Below are 24647 nucleotides of genomic sequence, written 5' to 3' on the forward strand. Positions count from 1 at the left end.
AAGGTTCGGGAGGTTGGCGTATTATTTTCATTCAGTCTTTCTTTGATAAAGATTATATCACTCAGTGTCTCTGCTAAATTAAACCCTTTACTTGGTAGAAGGACCTGGCTAGGCTGTGAGGTTTTTTTTTTGATGCTAGTTACAAACTTCGTAAGTGTGGAGTTGGAGGCCTGAAGTGCTGCCCTCTAAACTAGAAATTCCTCGCCACAAAATAAAGATTGGACCATTGCTGGGTAAACTTGGAAGCAGAGCAGGGTTAGAATAGACGGTTACAAAGAAAGAAAATGCAAAGTGAAAGAGAAGACCAGTTAATGTTATACTTCTGTATCTTGAGGAAACGGAATTTTTAAAAATCCCATTCTCCTTGTAGCACGAAGAAAAAGGAAATCTACACTGCGATTCTTGTAGCAGAATTTTAAGTGTTTACATTGGAATATAGAGTTTTCTGGAAAGATCATTTAAATTCAGTCAGTTTAATTCAACCTCTTATACCAAAGGAAAAATTGGCTTGATAGAAATAAATTGATATCTGCACATCAGTTCACCAGTGGTGGTCTCTCTAACAAAGACCATCATTATTCAATAGAACTTTCTGTGATGATGAACATGTTCTGTATCTACACTGTCCAGTGTCAACACATGTGTCTCTTGAGGACTTGAAATGTGGCTCGTGTGATGGAGTAACTGAGTTTTGAGTTTTATTTAATTAGTTTAAATTTATATAGGCCAAATAAAAAAGTATATATATAAAATACATAGGCCATATGTGACTAGTGGCTACTATACTATTATTTTGCTCTTATCAGAAATTAAAATACTCTCTTGCAAAGTCTTTTTAATCCTTTGTAGATTAAACTATCAATTTTTATATTTGCTTTAATACTTGAATTATTGTTGGCATTGAAATTTTTTGTAGCATTTCCCAGAGATGACAGTTTTTAATATGGTTAGTGGGAAGACATTATAATATTGTTTTATAAGCCTAGGGTAGCAACTTTTAAAATGGTCATTGCAAGCAAGACTGTCTGTAAAAAGAAAAACACCTTAATGGGAGTTCTAACTATAATCATAAATATTTTGAAAAATGCAGTTAGAATTTCTGCAGTATGTAGTACATCCTTACAAATACTTCTGAAAATGTAACCAGCCTATGTAAATGCCCACTGGCCTTGATTCTCCAAAGTTGATTCTGTTCCCAAAGTACATCTCAGGTTTTAAATCTGCTCCCATGGGCTTTTTTGCATTCAATGAAAATAAACTTTAGGGTGCATGTTGATATTTTAATAATAGTACTAGTACAGTAATATTATAGACAGAATAATTACCTAAAAATACTGAGAATTTTAAATTTACATTGATTTTTTAAAAAAAATTTGTAAATCAACTCATTCTTGATTAAGAAATGAGTTATATGTAGGATATTGGTTTTTTATAGGATATTAAACTAAAGACCATGAAGAATTTTTTAAAATGAATGATAAAACACTCATCTTCTTAAGAACTCTATTCATTGCCCTTGGGCATGTCCTTTTGGAGGGCAGAATTCAGATAAATTAAGAAGAGAGAGGAAATTTCTTTTGGCATAACCTTGGACAAGCTACTCAGAGTATCCCTTCTGCTGCCAAAAAAAAAAAAAAAAAAAGGAACGAAAGAAAGAAAAACAGTTTCTAGATAAAGCATACTTTCTAATGAATTATCTGACTTGAAAATGAATTTCAGACATCTCTAAAGATTCCTTTGCCCTCATCTCAAAACCCCAAAACTAAAAGTGAGCAGAAAATAGAGTTGTTAAGCAATCAGTAAACGTGGGAATGGCCAAATTGAACTGGATGAGTTGTATTGCAAGGATGCTGTTGGAAGGAGAACAGTCCTACGCTCTGTTAGACTTCTTGCCTTAGGAAAAGAACAAGAAGAAGTAACAATCACATTTACAGACCCAGCTTTTTGACCTCCTTTGATGTTTTTTGGTGTCTTAGAATAGGTAGTCAACCACTTGCATGCTGTTGGATTTTCAGAGAAAAGGTCTATTCTTGCTTAAAAACCAGTGTTCTGTGTAGAGAAGACAGTCCTCCATTCAGTCTTCAGTGTCCTTGTAAAATATTATCTCTGATATCTCTGTGTCTGACAAATTGTTTTGATTCAAAAACATAGACTGTGAGCTCTGAGTCCTTAGCCACCGCCTCGATGGATACTGTACTTCTTTATGTATTTTTAAGTTTATTTATCTAAATTTATTTTGTGAAAATTCCAAGCAGATTTAAAAATCGAATAGTGCAGTGAACTTCCATCCAATTACACCCACCTTCAACAACTGTCATGTCATGGTAAATTTTCTTTCGTCATACCCCCATGCCCACCTCTCACCCCCACCCCAAATTATTTTGAAGTTAATTCCAGACACAACATCATTTCATCCTGTAATATTTCAGCAGGCATTTTTAAAAGATTAGAACTTTTTTAAATCGAAAAAAAATGAATCACATTTAAAAAATAACCACACCTAAAAGTATTTCCTTATTGTTATCAAATATGTTAAATCAATATTCAGATTCTCCCAATTGTCTCAAAAATGTTTAGAATTACTTTTTACTGTTTGAAACAGAATACAAATAAGATCCATACACTGCAGTTGGTTGATACTTCTCTTTTAATGTATAGGTTCCCCTCTGTTTATTTTTCCTTATTTCCTGAGAAAACTGGTTTGTTTGTGTTTGTCCAGCTTTCCATAGTTTGTATTTGCTGATGCATTCCTGTGGAACTATTTAACAAGATCTTCCGTCCTATGCCTTTTCTGTTAATGCTAGGACCTTGACCAGACCATTTGGAGAAGGCTGGGCAAGACTACTGATTCTCTCTCGATTTGAAACGTTAGCAGATATTGATCATTGCTTAGATCCATTTATTCCTTAGAGTTAAGGAATACCCAGCCTCTGATAGTGTCCTCACACATTTACCCAGATCAATACTGTGCTCAGTTCCTGAGTGGGACTCCACAGGTCTCAGGAGAGCGTTCTCTGTGTAGCAGCCCTCTGCCACGTGCTCTGACCTTGAACTGTAGCCACCTTATTCCCACATGCCTTCCATTCTGTTTCCTCAACACAGGTGGGGCATTTGTGTCCCTTGAGTTACCCTCCATGCCACTGCTGTCTCAACCCTCAAGACAGTAAGCAGGGTGATCATAAGGTTCACCTCCTTGGCTTCTCATCTCTCAGGGACCACTGTTCTTTCTTGCCTGATGTCCTGTGTCTTAAAAATCATTGTTTCATACATTTTGTCAGAGTTTGGTGGTGGTTGTTTTAGGAAGGGGGGAAATCTAACCCCTCTTAGTCCATCTTGGCTGGATAGGAAGTCTCTCGGATTATTTCTCAAAAATTCAACCATAGCTTTGTAAGTCAAGCAGTATCTTAACATAAAGCTCAGTATTTAAAACAAACTGAAGAATGTTTTAATTGCTCTGTGTGTTTGTGTGTGTGTGTGTCCTGTGGGGCACTGCTACAGTCTTTAAACTGCCAACGTAACTTACAGGGCCTCTTGCTGATATATGCCCTCCCAACTAATTAGGTTTTTTCCACAAGATGAGTCCTATTTTTATTTGTGCCATTTAGAGACAGTTTCGTGGTTCATTCATTCATTCCTTCAGCAAATATTTTGATTACCTACGACGTGTTGTATAAAGTGTTGGAGATAATAGTGATGAATCACACTACCCTTAAAAATCTTGCCATTTTATTTTCACACTGAAACTTGTACATGAGTATTCAAAATGACTCTATTAGTAATAGCCCCAAGCTGGAAATACCCGAATGTCCATAATGGATAAATGGTTAAACAGACTGTGATAGAGCCATAGTGTGGAATACTACTTAGCAATAAAGTGTAATGAGCTATTGATGTGGGCAACAGCTTGGGTCAACCTCGAGGAAACTACGCGGAATGAAAAAAATTTATCTTAAATGGGTACATTATTGTTTGTCTCTATTTATACAACATTCATAAAATAACACAATTATAGAAATGGAGGACAGATTTGTGGTTGCCAGGGATGAGAGGGGAGGGGAGGGATTAGGTGTGGACCTGAAAGGGTGGCACTGGGAGTCTGTGATGATGGTGCAGTTAAGTGTCTTGACTGTTAGTGGGTGCTCCGAGCTACACATATGATAAAGTTGCATACAGCTACACACACACACACACACACACACGCACACACAAATACACAAATAAGTGTATGTATAACTTGTGAAGTCTGAATAAGCTCTGTGTACCAATGTCAGTTACCTGGTTTTGCTATTGTCATGTAACATGTTAACACTGGGAGGAGGAGGAGGGGCTGGGAAAGGTTATACAGCAGAGGACATTTCTTTGCACCTTTTTGTGAATTTTTAACTATTTCAAAATAAAATGTTTTTTCTTAAAAATCTGGCACTTCATGGGAGATGGGAGAAATGAAACAGCCAGTGCATTATAATACGACTCAGCGTATGGGAAGCACTGTAGAGCATGTGAGTGGAGGAAGATCTTAGTCCCAAGAGGCAGTGTCTCTACTACTCCCTTGTCTCCCGCAGTGTCCCTGGCAGCTCCTGCTTCTATTGGAAGGGTATGTATTAGCGGTGATGGGCTTGCGGAAGGCTTGTGAGCAGCCCTCCCCCACCCTCAGCACACATGGTGACGTGCCCTAGTCGTTAAGGCCTCAGTAAAATACCTTCACCATACAAGGCAAACTTTCTAAGAATGAGCGTGTACAAAGTAACAGGAGTCTCATGTTCTCATGACATGTTCAAACGTAAGTTCAAAGACCCATTCCAAATTTAAATATCAATGAGTTTTGGATTACACAAAGCTTTGGCTCATCTCAGACCCTATTCTGCCATCAGTACACGTCAACCAAAGCTTTACTGTGACCTGTTTAGAAATAAATAGCCTTTGTGTGTGGAGATGAACATACAGCTGCAGAGGGTGTTGTACATACACTGTCACTTGTTACTGGAACGTATTTTAAATCAGTGACAGACTGTCACGTATTTTGAGTTTTCTTAAGTTATAAAAGTTTTTCCCCCCTTGGAACTCAGTAGAAAATATATTATTTCTGATATGTTGGGGGACATATTTTGGTACTTGGTAGGAGGCACTAGGAAAGCCACTCAATGTGACAACTCAGTTATCTTAGAGTTTTTGTTAGGCTGTGTCTATTTCACAGATCTATGAAAAGGAGGATTTACAATATATAAGGTGGAAATATTGTGATGTGATTGGTTGTAGTTGTTCCAGAAACTCACCCCTCCTCTCAGTGTCAGGAAGACATCCTTGGAGTTGCCCTTGGACTAAGGAGGGTGTCTGAGTCTCTACCTGCGTGTGTTACTGGAATATTCACTGGGCAGAAAACATTTGTAGAGTTTTTAATCCGATCTGAGTCTCCCTGAAATAGAATTTTAAAGTGTATGGATAGGCGTTTTTGTCATTTACCTTTATGAACATAGCAGCCAATTTGAAATTGCTTATGTCTGCTTTTTGAAATTCACACTAGTTCTATCTTTTGAATGTCTTCTTTTTTTTTTTTTTACATTGATGAAGTGGTGGGTTCTTGATCCATTTTTTTCAAACTTTTCTAACATAGCAATAATATATTTTAGATTTAACAGGTCATTTGTTATTGATCAGATCCTGATACTTTTTCTCATTTTTTTGTGGTGGCCAATTGTGTATTACCTCTCATTTTGACATTTTATTAATTATGATTTTCTGAAATAAAAACTTACTTGTGTGCTAAATCCTTTAAAACTGTTTAAGAAAACATACAATTACGTCAATAGTACAGGTGACTTAGTGTATTTCTTTCTCATTTTCCAGTAATTTGTGCTGACAGTGTGGTCTTGATTTTTAGATGGCCATGATATTTTCTGTATCCTATCCCAGCTCTGATTATCTGAGAAAATTATTACTTATTTCTTATTCTTATTTATTTCTTTAAAATGTATTTATTTATAAGGATTCCTAAAGTTACATAACATTCTATAGTTTTCTTACAGCCTTAAGATTGTACTATGTTAGTCTGGTTCTACAGTAAATAATATTACAAGCATTTTTTTTTTTTTTTTGAAGAGGAATAGGTATTAACAGGAAACAGTGGCTTTTTCATAGATTTAGGAAACTCTGAATTTTTTTTTCTAGGCAGCTTAAATATCCTTGAAACATTAATTTTAAAATAAGTATTGCATAGGTACCAGTATAATGTCTCCAGTTCATGAGGGGAGAGGCACTGCCACCATCTCTGTTCTTAGCCGTGCATCTACCTGAGCAAAACTGAGCTGAGTATACTGATGTTCCCACCTGTAGCTAAGCCCGTCAGTTCCTGGACCAAAACCAATAGTAGGAAGCATATCCAGAGCCTTTGACTCTTTCTTCCTCAGTGGGTACATCTGATTGCCCAACTACAACTGCTAGGCTTACTGCTCAATCTCAGCTTGAATCTCTGTAGTCCTTGGGATCTGGGAGGCCATGACTCTGAGCCTAGTTCCAGGGGTTTGTGTGGCCTCACTGTCACAGAAATTATCCCCTTCCTCTCTTTATGGGCCTAGGTCTCTGCTAGGTCTCCTTGGATCTTGGGATGCTATCTCTGTCCTCCCTCCACACTGTGATATCTTACAAAATATGATCAGATCAGAAGATGACCACCACCTGCCTGATGTCTGGGTATTTGGATAGTTGCTCCTTCCAATGCCTGATTTGATACTGTGTTACCTACAGCTGCATGTGACTTCAGACTCACTGTGCAGTTTGAATATTGTGCCAACAAATCTCACTGACCCTTGGGTGACAGCCTTGGATGGATCAGCTCTGTATTTATGATCCCAAATGTGAAGACTGGCCCGATACTGGTAAACATCCATCATGCCTCATGCCTGTAACAGGGAGAAGGGCCACAGACCGAGTGAGTCTCTTGAGAGTTGTCTCTCACTGATTACACCATAGTAAGAGGCTCACTCATTTTCTTATTTGATATTTAACTCTTCTTATTTCCAAAAAGCTTTACCATAACTTACAGTAAGACCATTACAGTAAGGGGCAGAACCAAGGCAAATAAGAAAGAAGGGGTGGTGTTAAACTGAACCAGAAAATCTAGGCTGTATCAAAAAAGCCTGCATTTGAGTAACTTGAATTTTAGACTGAAGCATTCTGCCAGAGAAAAAGGGAGGTATAAAAACTAATGCCACTTACTATCAGGTCAGAGTGGGGCAGGAGATTCAGTTCATCAAGAAAGATGCTCTTGTTTTCTCAACTGTGCGTTTTGGGGGAAGAGTGTTTTGTGGCTCCTTATATAAAATTTTTATATCAGATAATCATTTGAAATGCCAGTGCATGTTGCTGAATTTTATCCTTCCTTTCTAGCATGAAATACTTAAAAAGTTATCCTTCTTCAAAATGCCTTTGGACTAGCACTGTTCAATAATTTTCTAGTATCCACAGTAAAAAGTAAAAAGATATATGTAAAAATAACGTAATAATATACATATTCCATTTGAAATATCCAAAATAATATGATATCAACAGGTAACCAATATTAAAAATTATTGGTATATTTTACTTTCTTTTTTCTTTTGTAACTAAGTCTTTGAAGTCCAGTGTGTATTTCACACTTACAGGACAACTCAGTTTGGACTAATCACAGTTCAGGTGCCTCATAGCCACATGTCAGTGGGTGGAGTGGTGGTGGGAAGGGCAAGTCTCGTTTGTTGTCATATGATTGTGACAGTTTCAGTCTTGAGATTTCTCAGCTACAGTTATCACCAGGAGCCTTGAACAGCAAATTTTTCAACGTTCTTTGTGCTGGGTGGTCGTTAATCGAGAAGTTATCATTTTATGTCAGCAAGAATTTGATGAGAAGAAATAGATTCAGTCATTATCAAGAAAGCGAGTAACTTGTTCTGAAAACTTTTGGGCTCTTACTTTCGATTCCTTCATCCCTAGTAAATGCACTAATTTATATTATCTGGGAGATTCTCTTCATCTATTTTTATGCCATCTGCTTCCTTAAGACTTCCATGATTTCACCAGCGTCTCTTCTGGGGTTCCCATGGAAATGAGTTTGTAGTTTTTCAATGATATTCATGACTTTTTGCTTGACATACGGTTACTGGTTAATTCCTTTGTTAGACCCTTCTTGAGAACTGAGAGTTGCTGGCTGTCCTCCTCCCCTTTGGTGCTTTGCATGGAGTAAAGTGTAGTCTGTAATGCTTGTTGAATAAACACATATATGTCTTCTCTGAATTATGGCCTGGAAAGCAGGAGCATACTTTTGACTCATTGGCATAATCGTAGTGACTAATGTGGGGGATGCACTTGGTGCTTAATGAATTCTTGCCGACTGGACCCAGGACTTATAATTGTCCTTCCTAGTCTTAGTCCAAAAGTATATCCATCAAACTGTTAAATTGCATCCCTGGAAAGAAAATCACTGTTTTCATTTGGGGGAAGAAATACAAACACACACATCACCAACCTTCCTTGCTAGTTCCTAACTGACTCTATGAAAAAAGGAAAGAATTAATAAAGAAAGTGACACTACCTTTAGTTTAATGCCAAAAAAGTATAATATACAATTTTTGCCAGAAGAAAGTAGGACTATTGTTGTAGGTCCTAAACATTATGATGAAAGAATCTAGTTTGTGCGTATTTGAATCATTCATTCTTTCATCCAGTACACACTATACACCTATTATAATTAAAACATTGTGTTAGGCACAGGGGTAAAAAAAAATGGTAAGTTTTGATGCTCAAGTTACTCACATTTTAGTTGGAAAATCAGATCATGCCAAAGATCTTTTTCAAACATTTGTAAGTTTAGAGCAAGCTAGCTGCTAATGGGAAAAAGATTCAGTAAATCTAATTTTCAGTCTGTTTTTCCTTCAATGGTGTTGGCTAGTAAGTATTTTTAGAATAAATGTGCAGATAGTAGTTTGTTTTTAAAAATGTTACATTATTTGGCATTTATTACATTTTATTTATTTCCTTGATTGATTAATTGCAGTTAAATTACCTTAGCATGCTAGAATAGATTTTACAGATTTTGACATATGATTAAACAGCATAAAGCATAACTAATGTGGTTTTAGTGGCATGCTATGTATTAAAGCATAAAATTTAAACACACACTTCATCAGGAATTTTTGCAGTTACAGTGAATTAAAAAGATTCAGATATTGGAACTCTCCCCTACTGAACCCGCCCCTTAAGGGAGGGGCAGGAATTTTATAATTGAGATTATTTTGAGTGTCCTGACATAACTGATTGACTTTAGTGATGTGCCTTGAAAGTTCAAATTCAAGATGTGCACTTATTTCAGTCAGCTTATTCTGAATGTTTAAATCAGAAATACTATTTCTGGGTATTCTGAATAACTTGTTGTACATTTATTCCTAATAGTGAGCATTTGGACTAATGATGGATTACTAATGAGCATGTAAATGTACCACCTGATTACATTAATATATGATCTTCCATGACGAGGTCTCAAATGAACATTTCTAATATGTATTTCTTTTCCCCACATGGCACTGTGGTGTATACTGAAAAGGACTGAGACAAGGGTGTTTTTCTTAAGAGCCACTGATTTAGTCAATTATCAAAAATCACATTATAATAAATGCTGTTCTAAGAATTTTGATTAACCTTTAAATAAATGTTACTTTGGAAAAAAAATATGCCAAATGTGTTAATGATAAATTGTGAAGTGGTAGTAATTGCAAGCATGGCTTTATAGATAATATAGTTAATTGATACAATCCTTTCAAACATATATAGCACATCAGCTGCTATGAGGCTGTGTGATAGTAATGGTGTCTATGACATTTTTGATTCATTGGAGATGACATGATCAAAATGGAAACTTAGAGTGCACACCAGGGTCATTCCCTCATGGACATCATCTGGTGCCCATGGTCAAGTAAATTTTTAATGGCACGTAGTCACTACACACCTTTCAGCCTTCTAGAGAGGTAAGTGTACATTGATCTGTCCTAATTAGCCTTGCAGAGTACTTCAGACATCCTTGCATGAACACTATTATTTAATAAAACGGGAGCTGTTTTTTTCACAAGCTCAGCACTTGCTCCTTGGATGGCGGTATTGTTTTTTTAAACTCAAGTCTCATACTCATTCTTATCTTTGTCTAGCAATGTAGTATCAATGCAGCTGAATAAAAAAGTAAGCAAAATTAAGGAATGGGTCTGATTGTGAAGGTTCATTGCTATTATAAGAAACCCACAAAGCGCACATCCATTCCTTTCCTAATGTATAGAGTGCTGACTGCATAAAAGTGCTTGGAAAGACATTAAGGATATACAGACAATTCTGTTGAGGTGTGCAGTGGGATGCTTTTATGTTTGGCAATAAAGGTGGCTCTGGAATATCTGATTTGCAAAATAAAGGCAATCAAAACAATTTGTAGTTATACTAGATTGGAACATTAGGGACATCTACTTTTTAAAATAAATAGTTTAGTTTTCATCTGAGTTTGAGGTGTCTATAACAAGGAATCTTGAGTTTGTTCAGCATTGGAGTAAATTAAGCATTGTTTATAATTACCTGACAGGATTTGGAGATTGGGGAATTTCTAGTGTAGATGCTTCTTATAATTGTGGTGTTAGTCAGTTCCAAATGGGATACAGACCAGATGGTGTTAAGTCCCATCCCAGGGATAAAGTCTACAGCCAGAACTTCTTAGAGGCATGAATGTCACTTGGTAGATGTGGTTCACAGGTTACTGGATTATTTTGTTCTTAAGAAAATGGAACAAGAGTGGGTTCCTGTTGAGCTGGAGCGCTGGCCATTGATGACAATGTTTGGAGTTGCCCTTGTAAGCAAGGAAATCAGACATCTCTTCCTGCTGTTTCATGACCACAGAGTTGGCCATCAGGCTCCTCAAATGCCTCCTTTACCTGCTTGCTGATGCCTGAAGTTGCATAATTAGAGATTAAAATTTTTGGATTTTGCAAATACCCCTAGAAATGATAACACTTTGTTTAAATCAGATCCATAAAACTCAGTGTGAGTGAGCATACAGCTCTTCCTGGAGAACAGGTTTTGAAAGTGGGGTGGGTAGAAAAATATGAGGACCCTGGGCAGCAAGGGTGTAAGAGGAACTGCCTTGTGGGCGTAGTAGGGACGAGATAGAAGGCTCTGAGTGAGGAGGCTTGGAAGAGCAGAAGACACAGTTTACTCTCATTATCATATAGGAAACCTCTAAAAACGGCAGGCTTTCTAATTATAGTTTTAAAACCCCCTTTAAAAATCCTTGTTTCAGTGTTTTTAGGTATATAATTTATGATTTCATTGCTATCAGATATTTTCTTTGAATTACCTGCTTCATTTACTTAAGAAGCATTTCTGAAATAACTGCAAGGGGCTAAATAGTATGTTGGATGCTAAGGAAAAAAGACATGAGTCCCATCGTAATGTCGGTATCATTACTATGTTTTTGGCTACAGGTAACAGAAGACCCAACTTCAGATGGCTGTAGGAATAAGGAAATTTGTTGGTTCTACCACTGAAAGTCCAGCAGTAGGGTGGAATTCAGGGACATTTGAATCCAGTAGTTTTGGCTAAGTTTTCCTTCCTTTCTTTTTCCTTACCTTCTCCATAGATCAGCTTCATCAGTGGCTAGGAGCAAGATGGTTATCAAGTGAAAAGGGCCATTTCAGAAGCTTTCTGGAGGAACTAGGAAGGCTTTCCCAGAAGCTTCAAAGAAATCTCTTCTTGGATTTTATTAGCCCAAGAGGCCAAGCCTTTATAGGCAATTACAGGACTGGTGGATACAGATGTGTATGGGTTCACTGAAAGCATCGGGGAGGGGCATCCGTTCTAGACTGATGGAGATGGGGATTCGGGAAGGATTCCTTGAAGAGATGCTGTTCAAACTAAATCCAAGAGGATGAGAAGGAATAAGGAGGTGGGAAGGGTATGTAGGGAATGAGGGATGAAGGTGCAGAGTTGCGGAAGTGAGAGAATACATTGCACAAAAGTAGCTCCCTCACTCATTCCTTAGGTCTCAGCTTCACCTTATCTTGCCTGCGAGGTTTAACAGACCCTTGTATGGTCTTCCTGGTTCCCTATGCTCATCCCGTCTGAACCGTCACCACACTTCATTGGTATTTGTTTAACTGCCTGCTCTTCCCCGTTAGACTGATAGGGCAGAATCCATGCCTGTCTAATTGCCTCTCTATTCCTGGTGACTAGCATGCTGCCCGGCATCATAGAGAGTTAAGAGATGTTTGGTGAATGTTCAAGTGAATGAATGATTTATTATTATTTTACTAAATGACAGCATTTGGGCCAGTTCATTCCTACATTGATAAGAATGGTAATAACTTTTATGGCCCTGATGATTCTTATAAATAGTCATAAAACGTGGGAAGTAAAACTGAGTCTTGAGGATTCTGAGTTTTTTTAAACTCTGATATGACCAACTATTTTGAATAGAATTTCTCGTGGGTAGTTTTTAGAATTTGGAGTTTCTGGAGTGTTGGAATTTCTAACTAAATAATTAATGATTTTATTGATATTAGGCAAAAATTACCTTTCTGTCTGTTCTTTTATATGTAGTATACTAGTTATAGACCATGGAGTTAGGAAAATATTTGGCTAGATTCTACTACAGTGGATTTTCCACTTGAAATTTTAAAGTAAGCCTTCTGGAGGGGAGGGTGTAGCCCAAGTGGTATAGAGCATGCTTAGTATGCAAGAGGTCTTGGATTCAATCCCCAGTCCTTCCTCTAAAAATAAATAAACCTAATTACCTCCCCCCAGAAAAAATAAAATAAATAATACAGTAATACATATATTAAAAAAATAAAGTAAGCCTTCTGTATTGAAATTAATTTATTGAAATAAATTAATGAAAAGATTTTTTTTGGATAGAATTGTATATAGTACCTGCTCCTCATTATCATCAATATTATAATTTGTAAATATAAAACATACAAGGTACTAAAAATCTGAAATGTCTAACTTGAAGAAAAGGAATATAATAATGGAAAAAATATAGTGAAGTCTCATGATGAAATCTAGCCCCTGATTCTATTTGTGATGTTAAGGACTTTTTTTGGTGCAGGGCGGTTGTCTGGTGAGTCCCTAAAGGCAAATCTAGATGTTTTCCCAGAGTGTGTTGTAAGTCTGTTTTACGTAGTCTTTCTCAGTGCCTTTAAAATTTATTTACCCTTACAAGTTTGAAATCTTTTAATTTAATGTATTCCTTATTATGTCATTTACATAGAATGATTTTATTAAGTCCTAATTTTTAAGCTTATTTAGCGTCTTCCAAGTTACAAGAATTGTTTTTAAAATGGAAAACACTGTTTCATTAATTATGAATAACTTTTGCACATTTTTTTTACCCAACCTGTGATATATTTGGGATGCTTCCCATTGGAAAACACTTTTGAGCAGTTCATGGCATTATGACCTAAGATTTCTGCTTCCTGGAAGAAATCATGGGGCAATGTAGAGTTGGTAGTAATAGTAAGAACTGCGAAAGTGCTACCACTCAATTTCTTATTTCGTGTTATCATCAAAGATAGCACTTCCCTTTACATAAAGAAACGTCCTATTCCTGTAATAAGTTCTTTATTGTCATTAAGAATTAGCTTTCTAAAGGTAAGTTGTGATTATTCAGTTGTATGTAAGAAATAGAAAGATCAGAATGATCTTTATGATTAACTGTCACTGGGAATGACTTTATAAAATTCCCATATAATCACCTTACATGACAGGTAGGAGGTGTATTTCTCAGGTTGAAGGGAACAAAGGGGTGAATGACCTGTGCCATTACAAACTCTGGTTGGTTGGGATATCCCCTGCTTTAAGGAAGGAGAAGGAAATAACCTTTATTGAGAAGCTTTTTTGGAGGTTCTGATCTTTAGGGTAGAATCATGGGGCTGGTAGAAATTTTTAGAAAGTATCTGGTCCAAGATTCTACCAAGAAGAGTGCTGGGCTTAGCAAGCTTAAGCCACTTGCCTGGAACAGTGCATGATTAATGAGCCCTCAGAGGACGCGGGGCTAGTGCTCATGTCTCCTGTTCTTAGACTTATGGATGTGCTTTGCACAATGTCACGCTGCTCTCTTGGACTCTTCAGTCCCGAAGAAACTCAACCAGATGTGAGAAGCAAAACCCTTTTGCATGAATTTGTTAATCAAACTATTATACTGGTTTTGCAGTTTTACAGAGTAGAGATTTACTGACTTTAGAAAGTTAAGGAGTTAAGCTCCCCCCACCTGCCCGCCATTCCCAATACTAAACAAAATATACTCATAATTAAAAAAAAAAAAAAACCACAAAACTTATTTAGGAAACTTTCCCTAAGTTCACCGGAAGCCCAGGCTCCTCCCGGAAAGAAAGCAGGTGGAGGCTGTTCAGGCGAGGCTGTGCATTGTGTGTTTCTCCGCCAGAGAGCTCGGGAGATTGGCATTGCTCTGCAGTAGTGTCACAGCCCGCAGTCATTTAATGCCTCTTCTTGTGAGGCCAGGATTCCACGCCCAAGTGCATTTAGTAGGTCAGTACAGTAATTTTAAATGTCTTTCTTTCAATCTTTTGCCATCTTCAATTATACCTTTCCACCCTACTATTTGTGTAATTTTCTTCTGTCTGAAGTCTCTTTACTGTTGTTCTCTATTGCACAGCGTGACAAATTACCCATCAAGCCATATCTTTTCAGCCCAGAAATGCGCAATAACACGGAGTCATGGCATTATCGCATGTTGTGCACTTTATTTCCTCACCGTTCATTCAAGTGTGTCACTTTATTTTCCTGGCTTCCTTTTGTCATCACGGAGATTAACCATTTTATCCTTCCTCAACTTTAGAAACAATTAGAATTTCATTATAGTGGAAGCTGAGAGTGAATGCTTGCTCAGTGCTATACAGAGTATACTTTTCATATTATCGGTGGCAAAATTAAAGCCGTGAATCCTGAGTCCTTTTCAAAGGAGAGACTTTGGAGGTTATTATACAGCTAAGTAACCCGGGCTCTGGACAAGAGAATTATTTGAGCCTCTGGCCACCAAACACATTAACTGTGAGAAACCATTTAGTCTGACGTTGAGTACCTGATTCTTCTGTTCTCCTGGGAATTATGAAACTCTCTGGAGCCCATGTGTTCTATACACAAAATCTTTTTATCCTCCTCTTAGCTTTGGCTAAATACCAATAGTGTACAGTGTGCAATGAGATACAATAGACATTGCGAGTATGTGTTAGAAAATCAATTGGTATTGATGCTCTAATCAACGGGGCTGCAGCTGGTATGTAGACACATCACTGGAAATGGTGATTAAGATCGCATTCAAAAGCATTAAAAAAAAACCCACAATGTTTAGATCACTGTTCAGATAGATTGCTTTTTTACTGGGATAGATGAGTAGGAGCTAGTGATACTTCTGGATTCTGCTAGATTAATTTCTAAGATACTTTATAACTTAATACATGCTATGTGTTAAATTTACAATTTCTTTTAAGTGATATATTTATAGGATGCTGGACAGTGGTTGTTGATAAACAAACAAAAAGTTCAAGGTTCTTTTGCCACAGCCGACTTCCAGCCTGCCAGACACTACACACGAGCTGCTCTAGAGAAAGAGTAGGGAAAGGAGAGGGGTGTGGTCACCACGTAGCTTTAGTCTAAAAACACTCTTAGGACGAGATTGCGAGGGCAAGGGGAAGAGAGAGAGCATCAGAGAGAGAGGGAAAGAGGGAAGGAGAGATGGAGAGAATGAAAATGTGAAATAGTCTGGAGGATCATGGTATGGCAAAGGAGGTTTTCAGAATTTAAAGAAATGGAACAGAGGGCATGTGAGGGAAGGTTTCTTATCCAGGTCTTTCCAACCCATGAGCAAGTAATTAGCTAAAAAATTCTTTTAAGAAAACGTAAGGATGAAAAGAGACTTAAACTGGAAACGGTGGTGGCTCTCGTAAAACTCTCCATTTTCTAAACTAGATCCATGTTTTCTTATGAACACCTTTAGGTTGTGCTAAAAATAGAGTGAAAGTTCAACCACATACATAATTTTCAATTTTAACTTTTTTTATAAATAGAGAATGAGCTGGATGTTTAAAATAAATCTAGGTACCGAGATCCTGCCTTTTAACCTCTGCATTGTCTTTGACATTCAGCTAAGTCTAAAAGTATGAAGCCCAACTAGAAGGTGGAAGAAAGGTACCAGAACCATGGAATCTGAGTGTCTTTTAGAAATAGTTACCATTATAGAAGAGACAAGCTATTGATGTTATCCTAAGCTTGGGATTTCAGGAAGGTAAAATGCTACTGAGAGGAAAGACTGACAGATACTTTAAACATTTGACAATAGTTTTTTAAACCATAAAACACATCGAACCTTCCCACATATAATTTTTAACTAGCAGCCAGTAACTAAAAGAAAAAAAAAGGAAAGAAAAAAGGGAAAAGTGAGGGATTTCTGGGGAATGAAAGAGGAAATAGCAGCAACAAATTAAAACTTCGAACACCCTAGGTTTCAAAATAGTTTAAAATGTATTTTTGCATGTGTTCGTCACAAACTACCTGCAGATAAAACAGGAAGGCATTATTAAAGCCCTTTTAAGAGATGGAGAAAATGAGACTCCCTAGAAAAGACTTACATGAAGTCACACAAGCAAATGGACAAAGTGGTACCAGAACTGAGGTCTCCAGAACTCTGTTGTCCAGTATGGCAGCCGCTAGCCTCTGGGGCTACTGAGCACTTGCAATGTGCCTAGTCCTGTTTGGGACGTGTTGTAAGTACAGAATACACACCAGACTTCAAAAGTGACTACAAAGAAACAGGAATATTTTGCATGACATTATGGATATGTTGGATTAAATAAAAATATTAAAATTAATTCATCTGTTTCTGTTTACTTTTTAACATGGCTGCTAAAAAATTTAAAATTATCTATCTGACTTGCATTTATGGCTTGCATTGTGTATTTCCATCACGACTCTAGGCACCTCATTTAGGAGTCTTCCAGAAAAATAAAGGGAAGGAAAAAATGAAGGAGAATTGAATATCGTGGCGTTTGAAGCATTCATTCTGCAACTGTGTCTTAGTTTTAATTATCATTTCAGTTCGATTCAGTGAAGAAAAAACATTGAGTACCTAATATTTATAAGGGTGTTTCTAGGCAATATGTTTAGTGTGTTTTGAGGAGAGGGGATCATAACAGGGGGAAAGAATATCTTTTTCTGGAATTCTCTAACCAGATAGATCCACAGGAGAGGAAATATACAAAAGATTGTCTCATTAGACTTTGTCAGATCTGTTACAAAGGAACCATATGTTGTATAGATGTGCAGAACCTGAGATTTTCCTGGCTGGGTGGGTACGTCTGTCCCAGGCACCCAAGGGCATCTTGGCAGGTGCAGGGAGGGAGGATATGCGGTCTGTCACATGGCCTGTCGAAGCCACTTCCACCTACACAGGGGAGGATCTTGGCTGAGGACAATCGTGTGAAGCACATTAAGGAAGAGCTATATGAAAAACGCAGCTCAGAGTAGTAATAAAGGAAATGTTGAAAAACTAATGAACCGTAAGATCTCTGTGCTCGTCTCTTAATAGGCACATTGTTGAATAACACTGGTGTGTGCTAGGTTAGTTATAACTCGTTATATCCGATTTCATGAGCTGTGTGGCAGGGCGCACCTAGTTCTTGAGAAAAGGAATGAACCCACTGTTGTCACTTAGAACACACCCCAGTAATTACTGCTACAGATCCCAGTCTCAGAAAATATTAATATTTTTACAGTAACAGTTCTCAAAACCCGGAGTGCAACAAAAGAAAATTGAACGACTGTTGCAATTTTTCAAGGTTTGAGCAGAACGGAGAAAATAGACTTGTGTGATTTTTTTTTTAAATGAAATTTCACTTTTAAAATTTGAGATCTATTTGAAATCTGTCATTTTAAAATTAATAACTGTTTTCCTTCGACGCAGTCTGTGTGAGGAAACTGAATCCACTTCTGAACAGTTCTCCTGCCTTCCCAGATACATGGAAATTCACTACTGTTGCTGACAAACAAAATGCCACAAGATTTGTCATACAAATCACATTATAAGAGGTTCCAAAAACTTGACAACGTTGACAGTTGTTTTCAGCAAATGGCTGCTTTACTCTGTACTGTCAATGTTGATGTCCTTGTGCACATGTAAAAGAGCAATGTGATTAAGGCAAGCTTGTCCACGCTATATCTGAGCCAAGTTTTCCGTCTCCGCGTGGCACTGAAAGATTGCTCAGCTGTTGCAGATAAGGCAGGAATAGCTAGCAGATTTCTGCCATTTGAAAAAAAAAAAAACATTCTCTGGGCATGCATTTCTGTAGGAATTTACCAACATCTGCTGCTGACCTAAAGTTTTCTATAGAAGTGGCATATTTAATTTGTATAAGTAATTCACAATGGCATTGGGCAAGCCCAATTTCCTTCAGAAATAATGAGTTAACGTTCACCAAGAAGAGATGGGTTGAAGTTGAATAACACTGATATTCATTTTCTAAATTGTCATTGTAGCTTCAAGCCTCCTACTTTTTTTGGCCCATCGTACATTTATTTTCTGCATGTTCTGTAAATTATATTTCGGCAGGGAAACTTTTTAGAAAGAAGAATAAAGAGCTGAGAGATTTTGGTGATTCCACAGAAGGCCTACACTTCACACTTATCTTTTTTTTTATAGGCTTCTGAAAATGTTTGATTTTTGGAAGCTAATTTATTCTGGGAGAATTTTGTAGTTGAATTTTAGTGTGATTTAAAATTGTCATCTGTGCTATCTGTAAAAGAACATATAGGATTTAGGTCTTTCCCATTGTCAAAATGACTTTTGATAACCTTTTATTCTTTTGACTTTGGGCATGATTTATAGACCATTTTATTTACCACTGCTCATTTAAAAAATTTGTCCTCAGTCTGTTTATGTTATCTTAATGTAATTTCTTGTGAAATATGAATACTCTTCAGGTAAAAATACAAAACTTAACTTAGTCCTGGCAACTCAGACCTGTCTTGTAATGCATTTGTTATTTGATTCATCTATTCTTATTCTTGGTCACCTTCTAGTACAGCTGCATGCTTTAACTGTCTGACTGGTCTTTGGAAATCTTAAGCCACATTCTTTGGAACAGTTGCTTCATGTTGGTTGAAATTCTCTGTGGCACTTTTTTCCATTCACAGGAGCCAACAGCCACCATAGCAGACACATAGTTTCCAAGAACTCAGGCATGGTGCATGATTCCTGAATCTCAACAATTTCTTGTAGGAATTGGAATATGAAGTACAGTGTCTGAAACCTTTATGCTATAAAATAAAAAGTATACACTTACACCACAACATTAAATTAGCATACATAGTTTTAAAATGTTTTAATTCTCTTATTTAGCACAGGGACACAATCTTAAAATCCACTAGTAAAATTAACCCAATTAATTGAGCAAGTAATTAGCTAAAAATATTAGTGAAAAAAATATTTTAGGAAAAATTAAGGATGAAAAGAGATTTGAACTAGAAAGGATAGTGGCTTTCATAAAACAACTCTGTATTTTCTAATCTAGATCCACATTTTCCCGTGAACACCTTTAGGTTGTACTGAAAATATAGCAATTGAAAGTTCAAATTTTAAGTCCCAAATTACTGCCTTTCAGATCCATTGAGGCATCTAAAAAATGGGTCAAGGTAACAATGCATAATTTGAAAAGTTAACAAAAAGTTGCTAATGGAAATAAAATGAAAATCAATATAATTGAGATAACCTTTGAGGCCTGTCTTGTTTCCATTGTCAATTAAACATTTTAGGAAGCAGAAATCCTTGGGAAAAACTTGCCACAGCTAGCATCTTTATTTTCATGTAGCCAACGGAGAAGAAAGGAGAGATTTCCCATGGAGTGTTGAGATCCTCTGATTAAGCAACTGATTAAAAAAACTTGAGTGTTTTATAAAAAAGGAGATAGAGAAGGGCGTGCAGGCAGGAAAACCATGGACATGCTCTTTTTTCCTTGCAGATTTTTCACTTTCATAAATTTTTATTTTGTAAACCTCCATTAGAATTGTACCGATAATGACTTTTTTGTCTTGAATAACAGCATCGCATTTCTGTGATTTACGAAGGTCTAGTCTTAGTCTCTTCCTTAACTCTGATTTTGTGTGTATTTCCAGAAGTGCATAATCTGTCTGGAACTCAGGTCTTCTCACTCCCAACATCTTCCCAAGGCTTTGGTTCAATCCACGTAGAGATACATTATTGGTAGCCAAAAGCAACGAGTGTAAGGAAAATAAAATCATTACTTGTGCGTACGGTATAAAAAGAAATTCCTTTCTCTAAGTGAACACTTACAATCATGTTCTTCTATACCCATTCTGAGCTCATCTCCTGACAGTAGCTCTCAGGAGGGACGTGAAGGTAAGTTGTTCTTTACTGACTGACGCCTGTGAGGTGTCAGAAATCTGTTATGTTGGTAGCTTGAACAGTTGCACTTCCTGTTACCCTATCACTCCTGAAGGCCATAATCCTCCCATTTGCAAGGCGACTGGGTTTTACTGGTGGATGAAGGAGGATGGGACTGCTTCCCATTTGCTTTTGAACTTTCTCAGGATACTGAGAATTTCTTGAGACAAAAGTGAGGTTATCAATCATGCTGTAAATTCTTGTATGAAAGTTTTATTATGTTTTTCTGGGGCGTGCAAGATGAAATCCCTTTTCCTGGATATTCCTAATGTTCGGAAATACTTTTCTGATGGGTTGGGTTCTGTGTTATTTGGGTATGTTGCAAAATAGTAGCCAGGGTTTGGGTGTAAAATCAGGTTTAAAATAAATGGTCCCCCGAGAACTGGAGAGGTTTTCTCTCCAGGGCCCAAATCCTCCACGAGGGGCCCAGGGCCACTCTGCTCTGGCTGTGTTTCCGGGGAGTGGTAATTTGTGAAAACTTCTAAATGGGGTGAAGGTAGAGGGTAATTAAATACATCACAAAACTTTAAATTGTGTGTTTTGTTTTCTTGATGGATTATCAGTTATGATTAGAAAGCTACCATGATGCACTGTCACCTCCAGGATAAAGTCTAGGTGCCTCAGCGTGGCACAGAAGGCTTCATGCGTGTTTACTTTTCAGGCTCTTCTACATTACTTCTTTATAGCTACACCACGCTATGAACGCCTAAATGTTTCCATGTTCTGACCATATCTGGAATGTCTTCTGCCAGGAAGGCATTTCAGTTTTATCCACCTTTGGAACATGTATTCACTCTTTCAATATAGGGTTCAAGTGACATCTCCTTGGTGACTCTTACCCTGGAAGTCAGTAGGTCTTTCTGCTCTGTCCCTGTGGTTGGCATTTATTCATACTGTATCACACTGTAAGGACTTGAAGATATCTTTATCTCTCAGGCTAGACTGTGAGCCTTAAGAACATAAGGACTATATCATATTCATCTTTATATTCCTTTGGTCTTGAATAGTACCTGGCCTAGAATCGATGCCGTATAAATGTTTGTTGATGGCGATGTAACTTGGTACAATATTTGTGCCCAGCCTCTGGTCATTTGTGGGAGTTCACCTAATACCACAATCTCTGATATACCAGACATGTTGGGAAATCTGTCTATAAACAAAACACTCTCCATGCATATCATTGACATTCAAGAGCCCTTACAGGGTTCATTTACCTCAAATAATGTGTTTATTCTCATGCACGATTCATTTTTGTGGAGCCAGCATCATTGCTTTCAGTGTAACACTCATATAGGAGAAATAATTTAGATATATCACACAACTCATAAAGGAAGAGCAGAACCACCTGCCCACCATTTTGGTTTAAAAGTGTTCACTGTGGTTCAGAACTAAGGTTTGTAGAGAAAATTAACTATAAAGCCTGAAATACTAATATTGCACGTAGCAACTGGTCAATTTTAAACATTCAGACCATAGTTAGGAATTAAGAAATAATCAGAAGGGCATAGGAATGCAAAGGAAAGAAGTCCACATCATCAGTCATGGTAGAAGAGCTCTTCATTCTTCTATCCCGAAGGAGCCAAGTCATTCTTACTCTTAGTTCTAACAAGCTTTTGTTTGTTTCCATGCCTTTAGGAAATTAGAAGGGGCAGATTACTCAAATTTGGGATTATCGTATTTGTAGATCCAGGCCAATGAAGGAAATGAGAAATGCCAGCTGATAATCTGATTCTAGAATGTCAGAGAAAGCAATGTAAAAAAGTGGAAGACAGAAAGGCTCAATTGTCTATGGAACATTTCAGTGTAGTTCTAGGTAATCTAGCCTCACCTCCAAAAAGGGCTGACCTTGTTAGGTGTTTCCTTGCCTCCATCTCTACTCTCTTACCTACCCATTTCTCCCTTTCTCTTCTCACAAGATCTTTTGCTCTTTTGTTTTTTGTTTTCTCTCTCTTTTTTTTTTTTTTTTTTTTTGAGGAGGTGGGGGGCAGGTAAGTATATGCTATTTGATTTCCCAAAACCTTAGTTTATGCCTTTGGAGGTGTGCTCACATTCAAGCACAGGGTTAATATATGAACTAAACATCTGGGACTTCACTACCAGTCTACACACACACACACACACACACACACACAGTATAAAAACTTCTGTTTCTGAATCCTTGTAGCTCCTGCTTGTTCCCCATGGAGCTCCCAGAATGTGCCCAATCTTCACCTGACTTCTCAGTGTACTTGTTCCTTAGATGCCACCAATACCTGTTCTGCCAGATCAGTGGTCTGTCTGGTCTCAGGGCATGGCTTTCCACTGCTGACTACTTCTGGACAACTTGACTAGGGAAGTTTGAGGTGATAACTTTAAACAACTCTGGATTTTGTCGCTGACTCACTAGAAATCTCCAATGAAATGTACAGAGTGATAATGGCCTTAGAAGGTCAGGGGAGCAGTAAAGATTCTCATAGAAGCCATGGAATTTTCACATCAGTATTGCCCGTTCGGCCATTGACTGCAATGGAGACAGTCTCCCCTATCCAAAGATGACTCTCCTCTAAAAAAATGCCATGTTGTGGGTTTCTTTGCTGGTCTCGCTGGCTGTTATAAACCTCCACAGACAGAATTCTTCAGCATTGATATGTGGTTCTGCACCACCCAAGTGAGGCGTATGCCTGGGGCTTTAGTTTGTGTAGCGCTGTTTTGCAGACTCTGAATTTTGAACTACTAGTGTTACCACCTTCCACTTAGTGATAATTTACTCTTCTTATTCTATTCCACGGTTGTGTTTTAGATCAAGTTCTTATGGTACAGTTTAGGCACTTTTATGTGCATTTCTGCTTGCTCAGATAAAATTACAACACACGACTTAATTATTAAGATGTGTATGTTCTTAAGGAAAGGCGTACTTGCCACCAATCTCTTCCCCTATTCCCAGCAAATCGCATCATGAAAATGTTTTGGAGAAGAAATGGTGCCATTCCCCAAGTGGCATTTATTATTATTTAGCAGCTCTATGAAGTGAACAATTAATTATTGAGTAATTCTAACAAAACTCTGCCATTCATCTTTGTTGCAAACATCATTTCCCCAACTAGTAGTTTCCACCCTCAGCACTGTCACAGGTCTGTGACTAGATCACCATCCCTGAAGACACATTTGGAACCCTTTGAGAGCTAAACATTATTCTTATTATTCAGCAACTGTTTGAAATTCTTCTGTTCATTTTTTGGGGTACTGAGAGCTTGTAGTCTTCAATGGAATTACCCCTTGCAAGATTAACATGCTAAACTGCTATAGTTAATAGTTTAATTGGAGTCATAGGTCAGTCTGCTGAATATAGGCCTAAGGAAATAGCATACAGAGATGTTGCCAGGAAAAGACAACAAAAGGTGGAGAGAGAGGTTCTAAAAGTAGGAGCTGGAAGCTCTAAATTTGTCTATTATCCATTTTATCTAAGTTATAAAAACTGCTAAACCCTAATTATTAATTAATTTACTGAATCATGCTGGAACTATTTCTAATATTTTTTTAAGGACCTGTATTCTCAGAGTGCTTGATTTGAACTTACATATTCTTTAATTTCTTAAATTATAAAAATGTTATGGTTTCTCCAACTCTTATCTTATTCTGTGAAAATAGGTGATTTCATCGCCAGTGACCTCTAAAATTCCTTTCAGCCTTAACTTTCTATGATTCTTTCTTTATATTTTTTTCCTTAGGAAATTTCTCAGGATGTTTGGTTCTGGTTCTCATTTGGGCAGTGGTGCTGAGGTGGTGGCTTGTCTCTCTGAGGTTGTCAGTTCAGGCGCATATTGGTGGAGGGAGCTGATACCACCAAGATAACCATTCGGTACTTTTTTTTATTTTTCGGCGTGAGTCTAAGATTTCGTAAGTATATTTGGCTCAGCATATGGCATTGTGCATAGATTTTCTTGTCTTTCCCTCTATTGTAATTCTAAATTTTTACAGATGATAGGAGGCACTGGTACCTTTAGAAGGATTTATAAAACACTTACTGATATTTCCTGTTATATTTCTTAAAAACCTGTGTCAGTAAATATACTGCCTAGAACAAAGCAGGCTGGAGATTTTTAATTTTAAAGAACCTTGTGAATATTGGTAGATAGATTTTTTTTTTTATGTTGGAGTAAAAACTCAGAATTTCTCTAATGCCTGGGCAACTTTCAATAAA

General features: G+C 37.3%; 1 long non-coding RNA gene across 1 annotated transcript in view; it reads left to right on the forward strand.

Moving 5' to 3' along the window:
• The window catches only part of LOC105074787 (uncharacterized), a 455371-nt gene that overhangs the window by 16108 nt on the left and 414616 nt on the right, over nt 1-24647 (forward strand). The gene's annotated exons all lie outside the window — the stretch shown is intronic.

This window comes from Camelus bactrianus, chromosome 3 (genome assembly GCF_048773025.1).
Source record: "Camelus bactrianus isolate YW-2024 breed Bactrian camel chromosome 3, ASM4877302v1, whole genome shotgun sequence".
In the NCBI taxonomy this organism is placed as follows: domain Eukaryota; kingdom Metazoa; phylum Chordata; class Mammalia; order Artiodactyla; family Camelidae; genus Camelus; species Camelus bactrianus.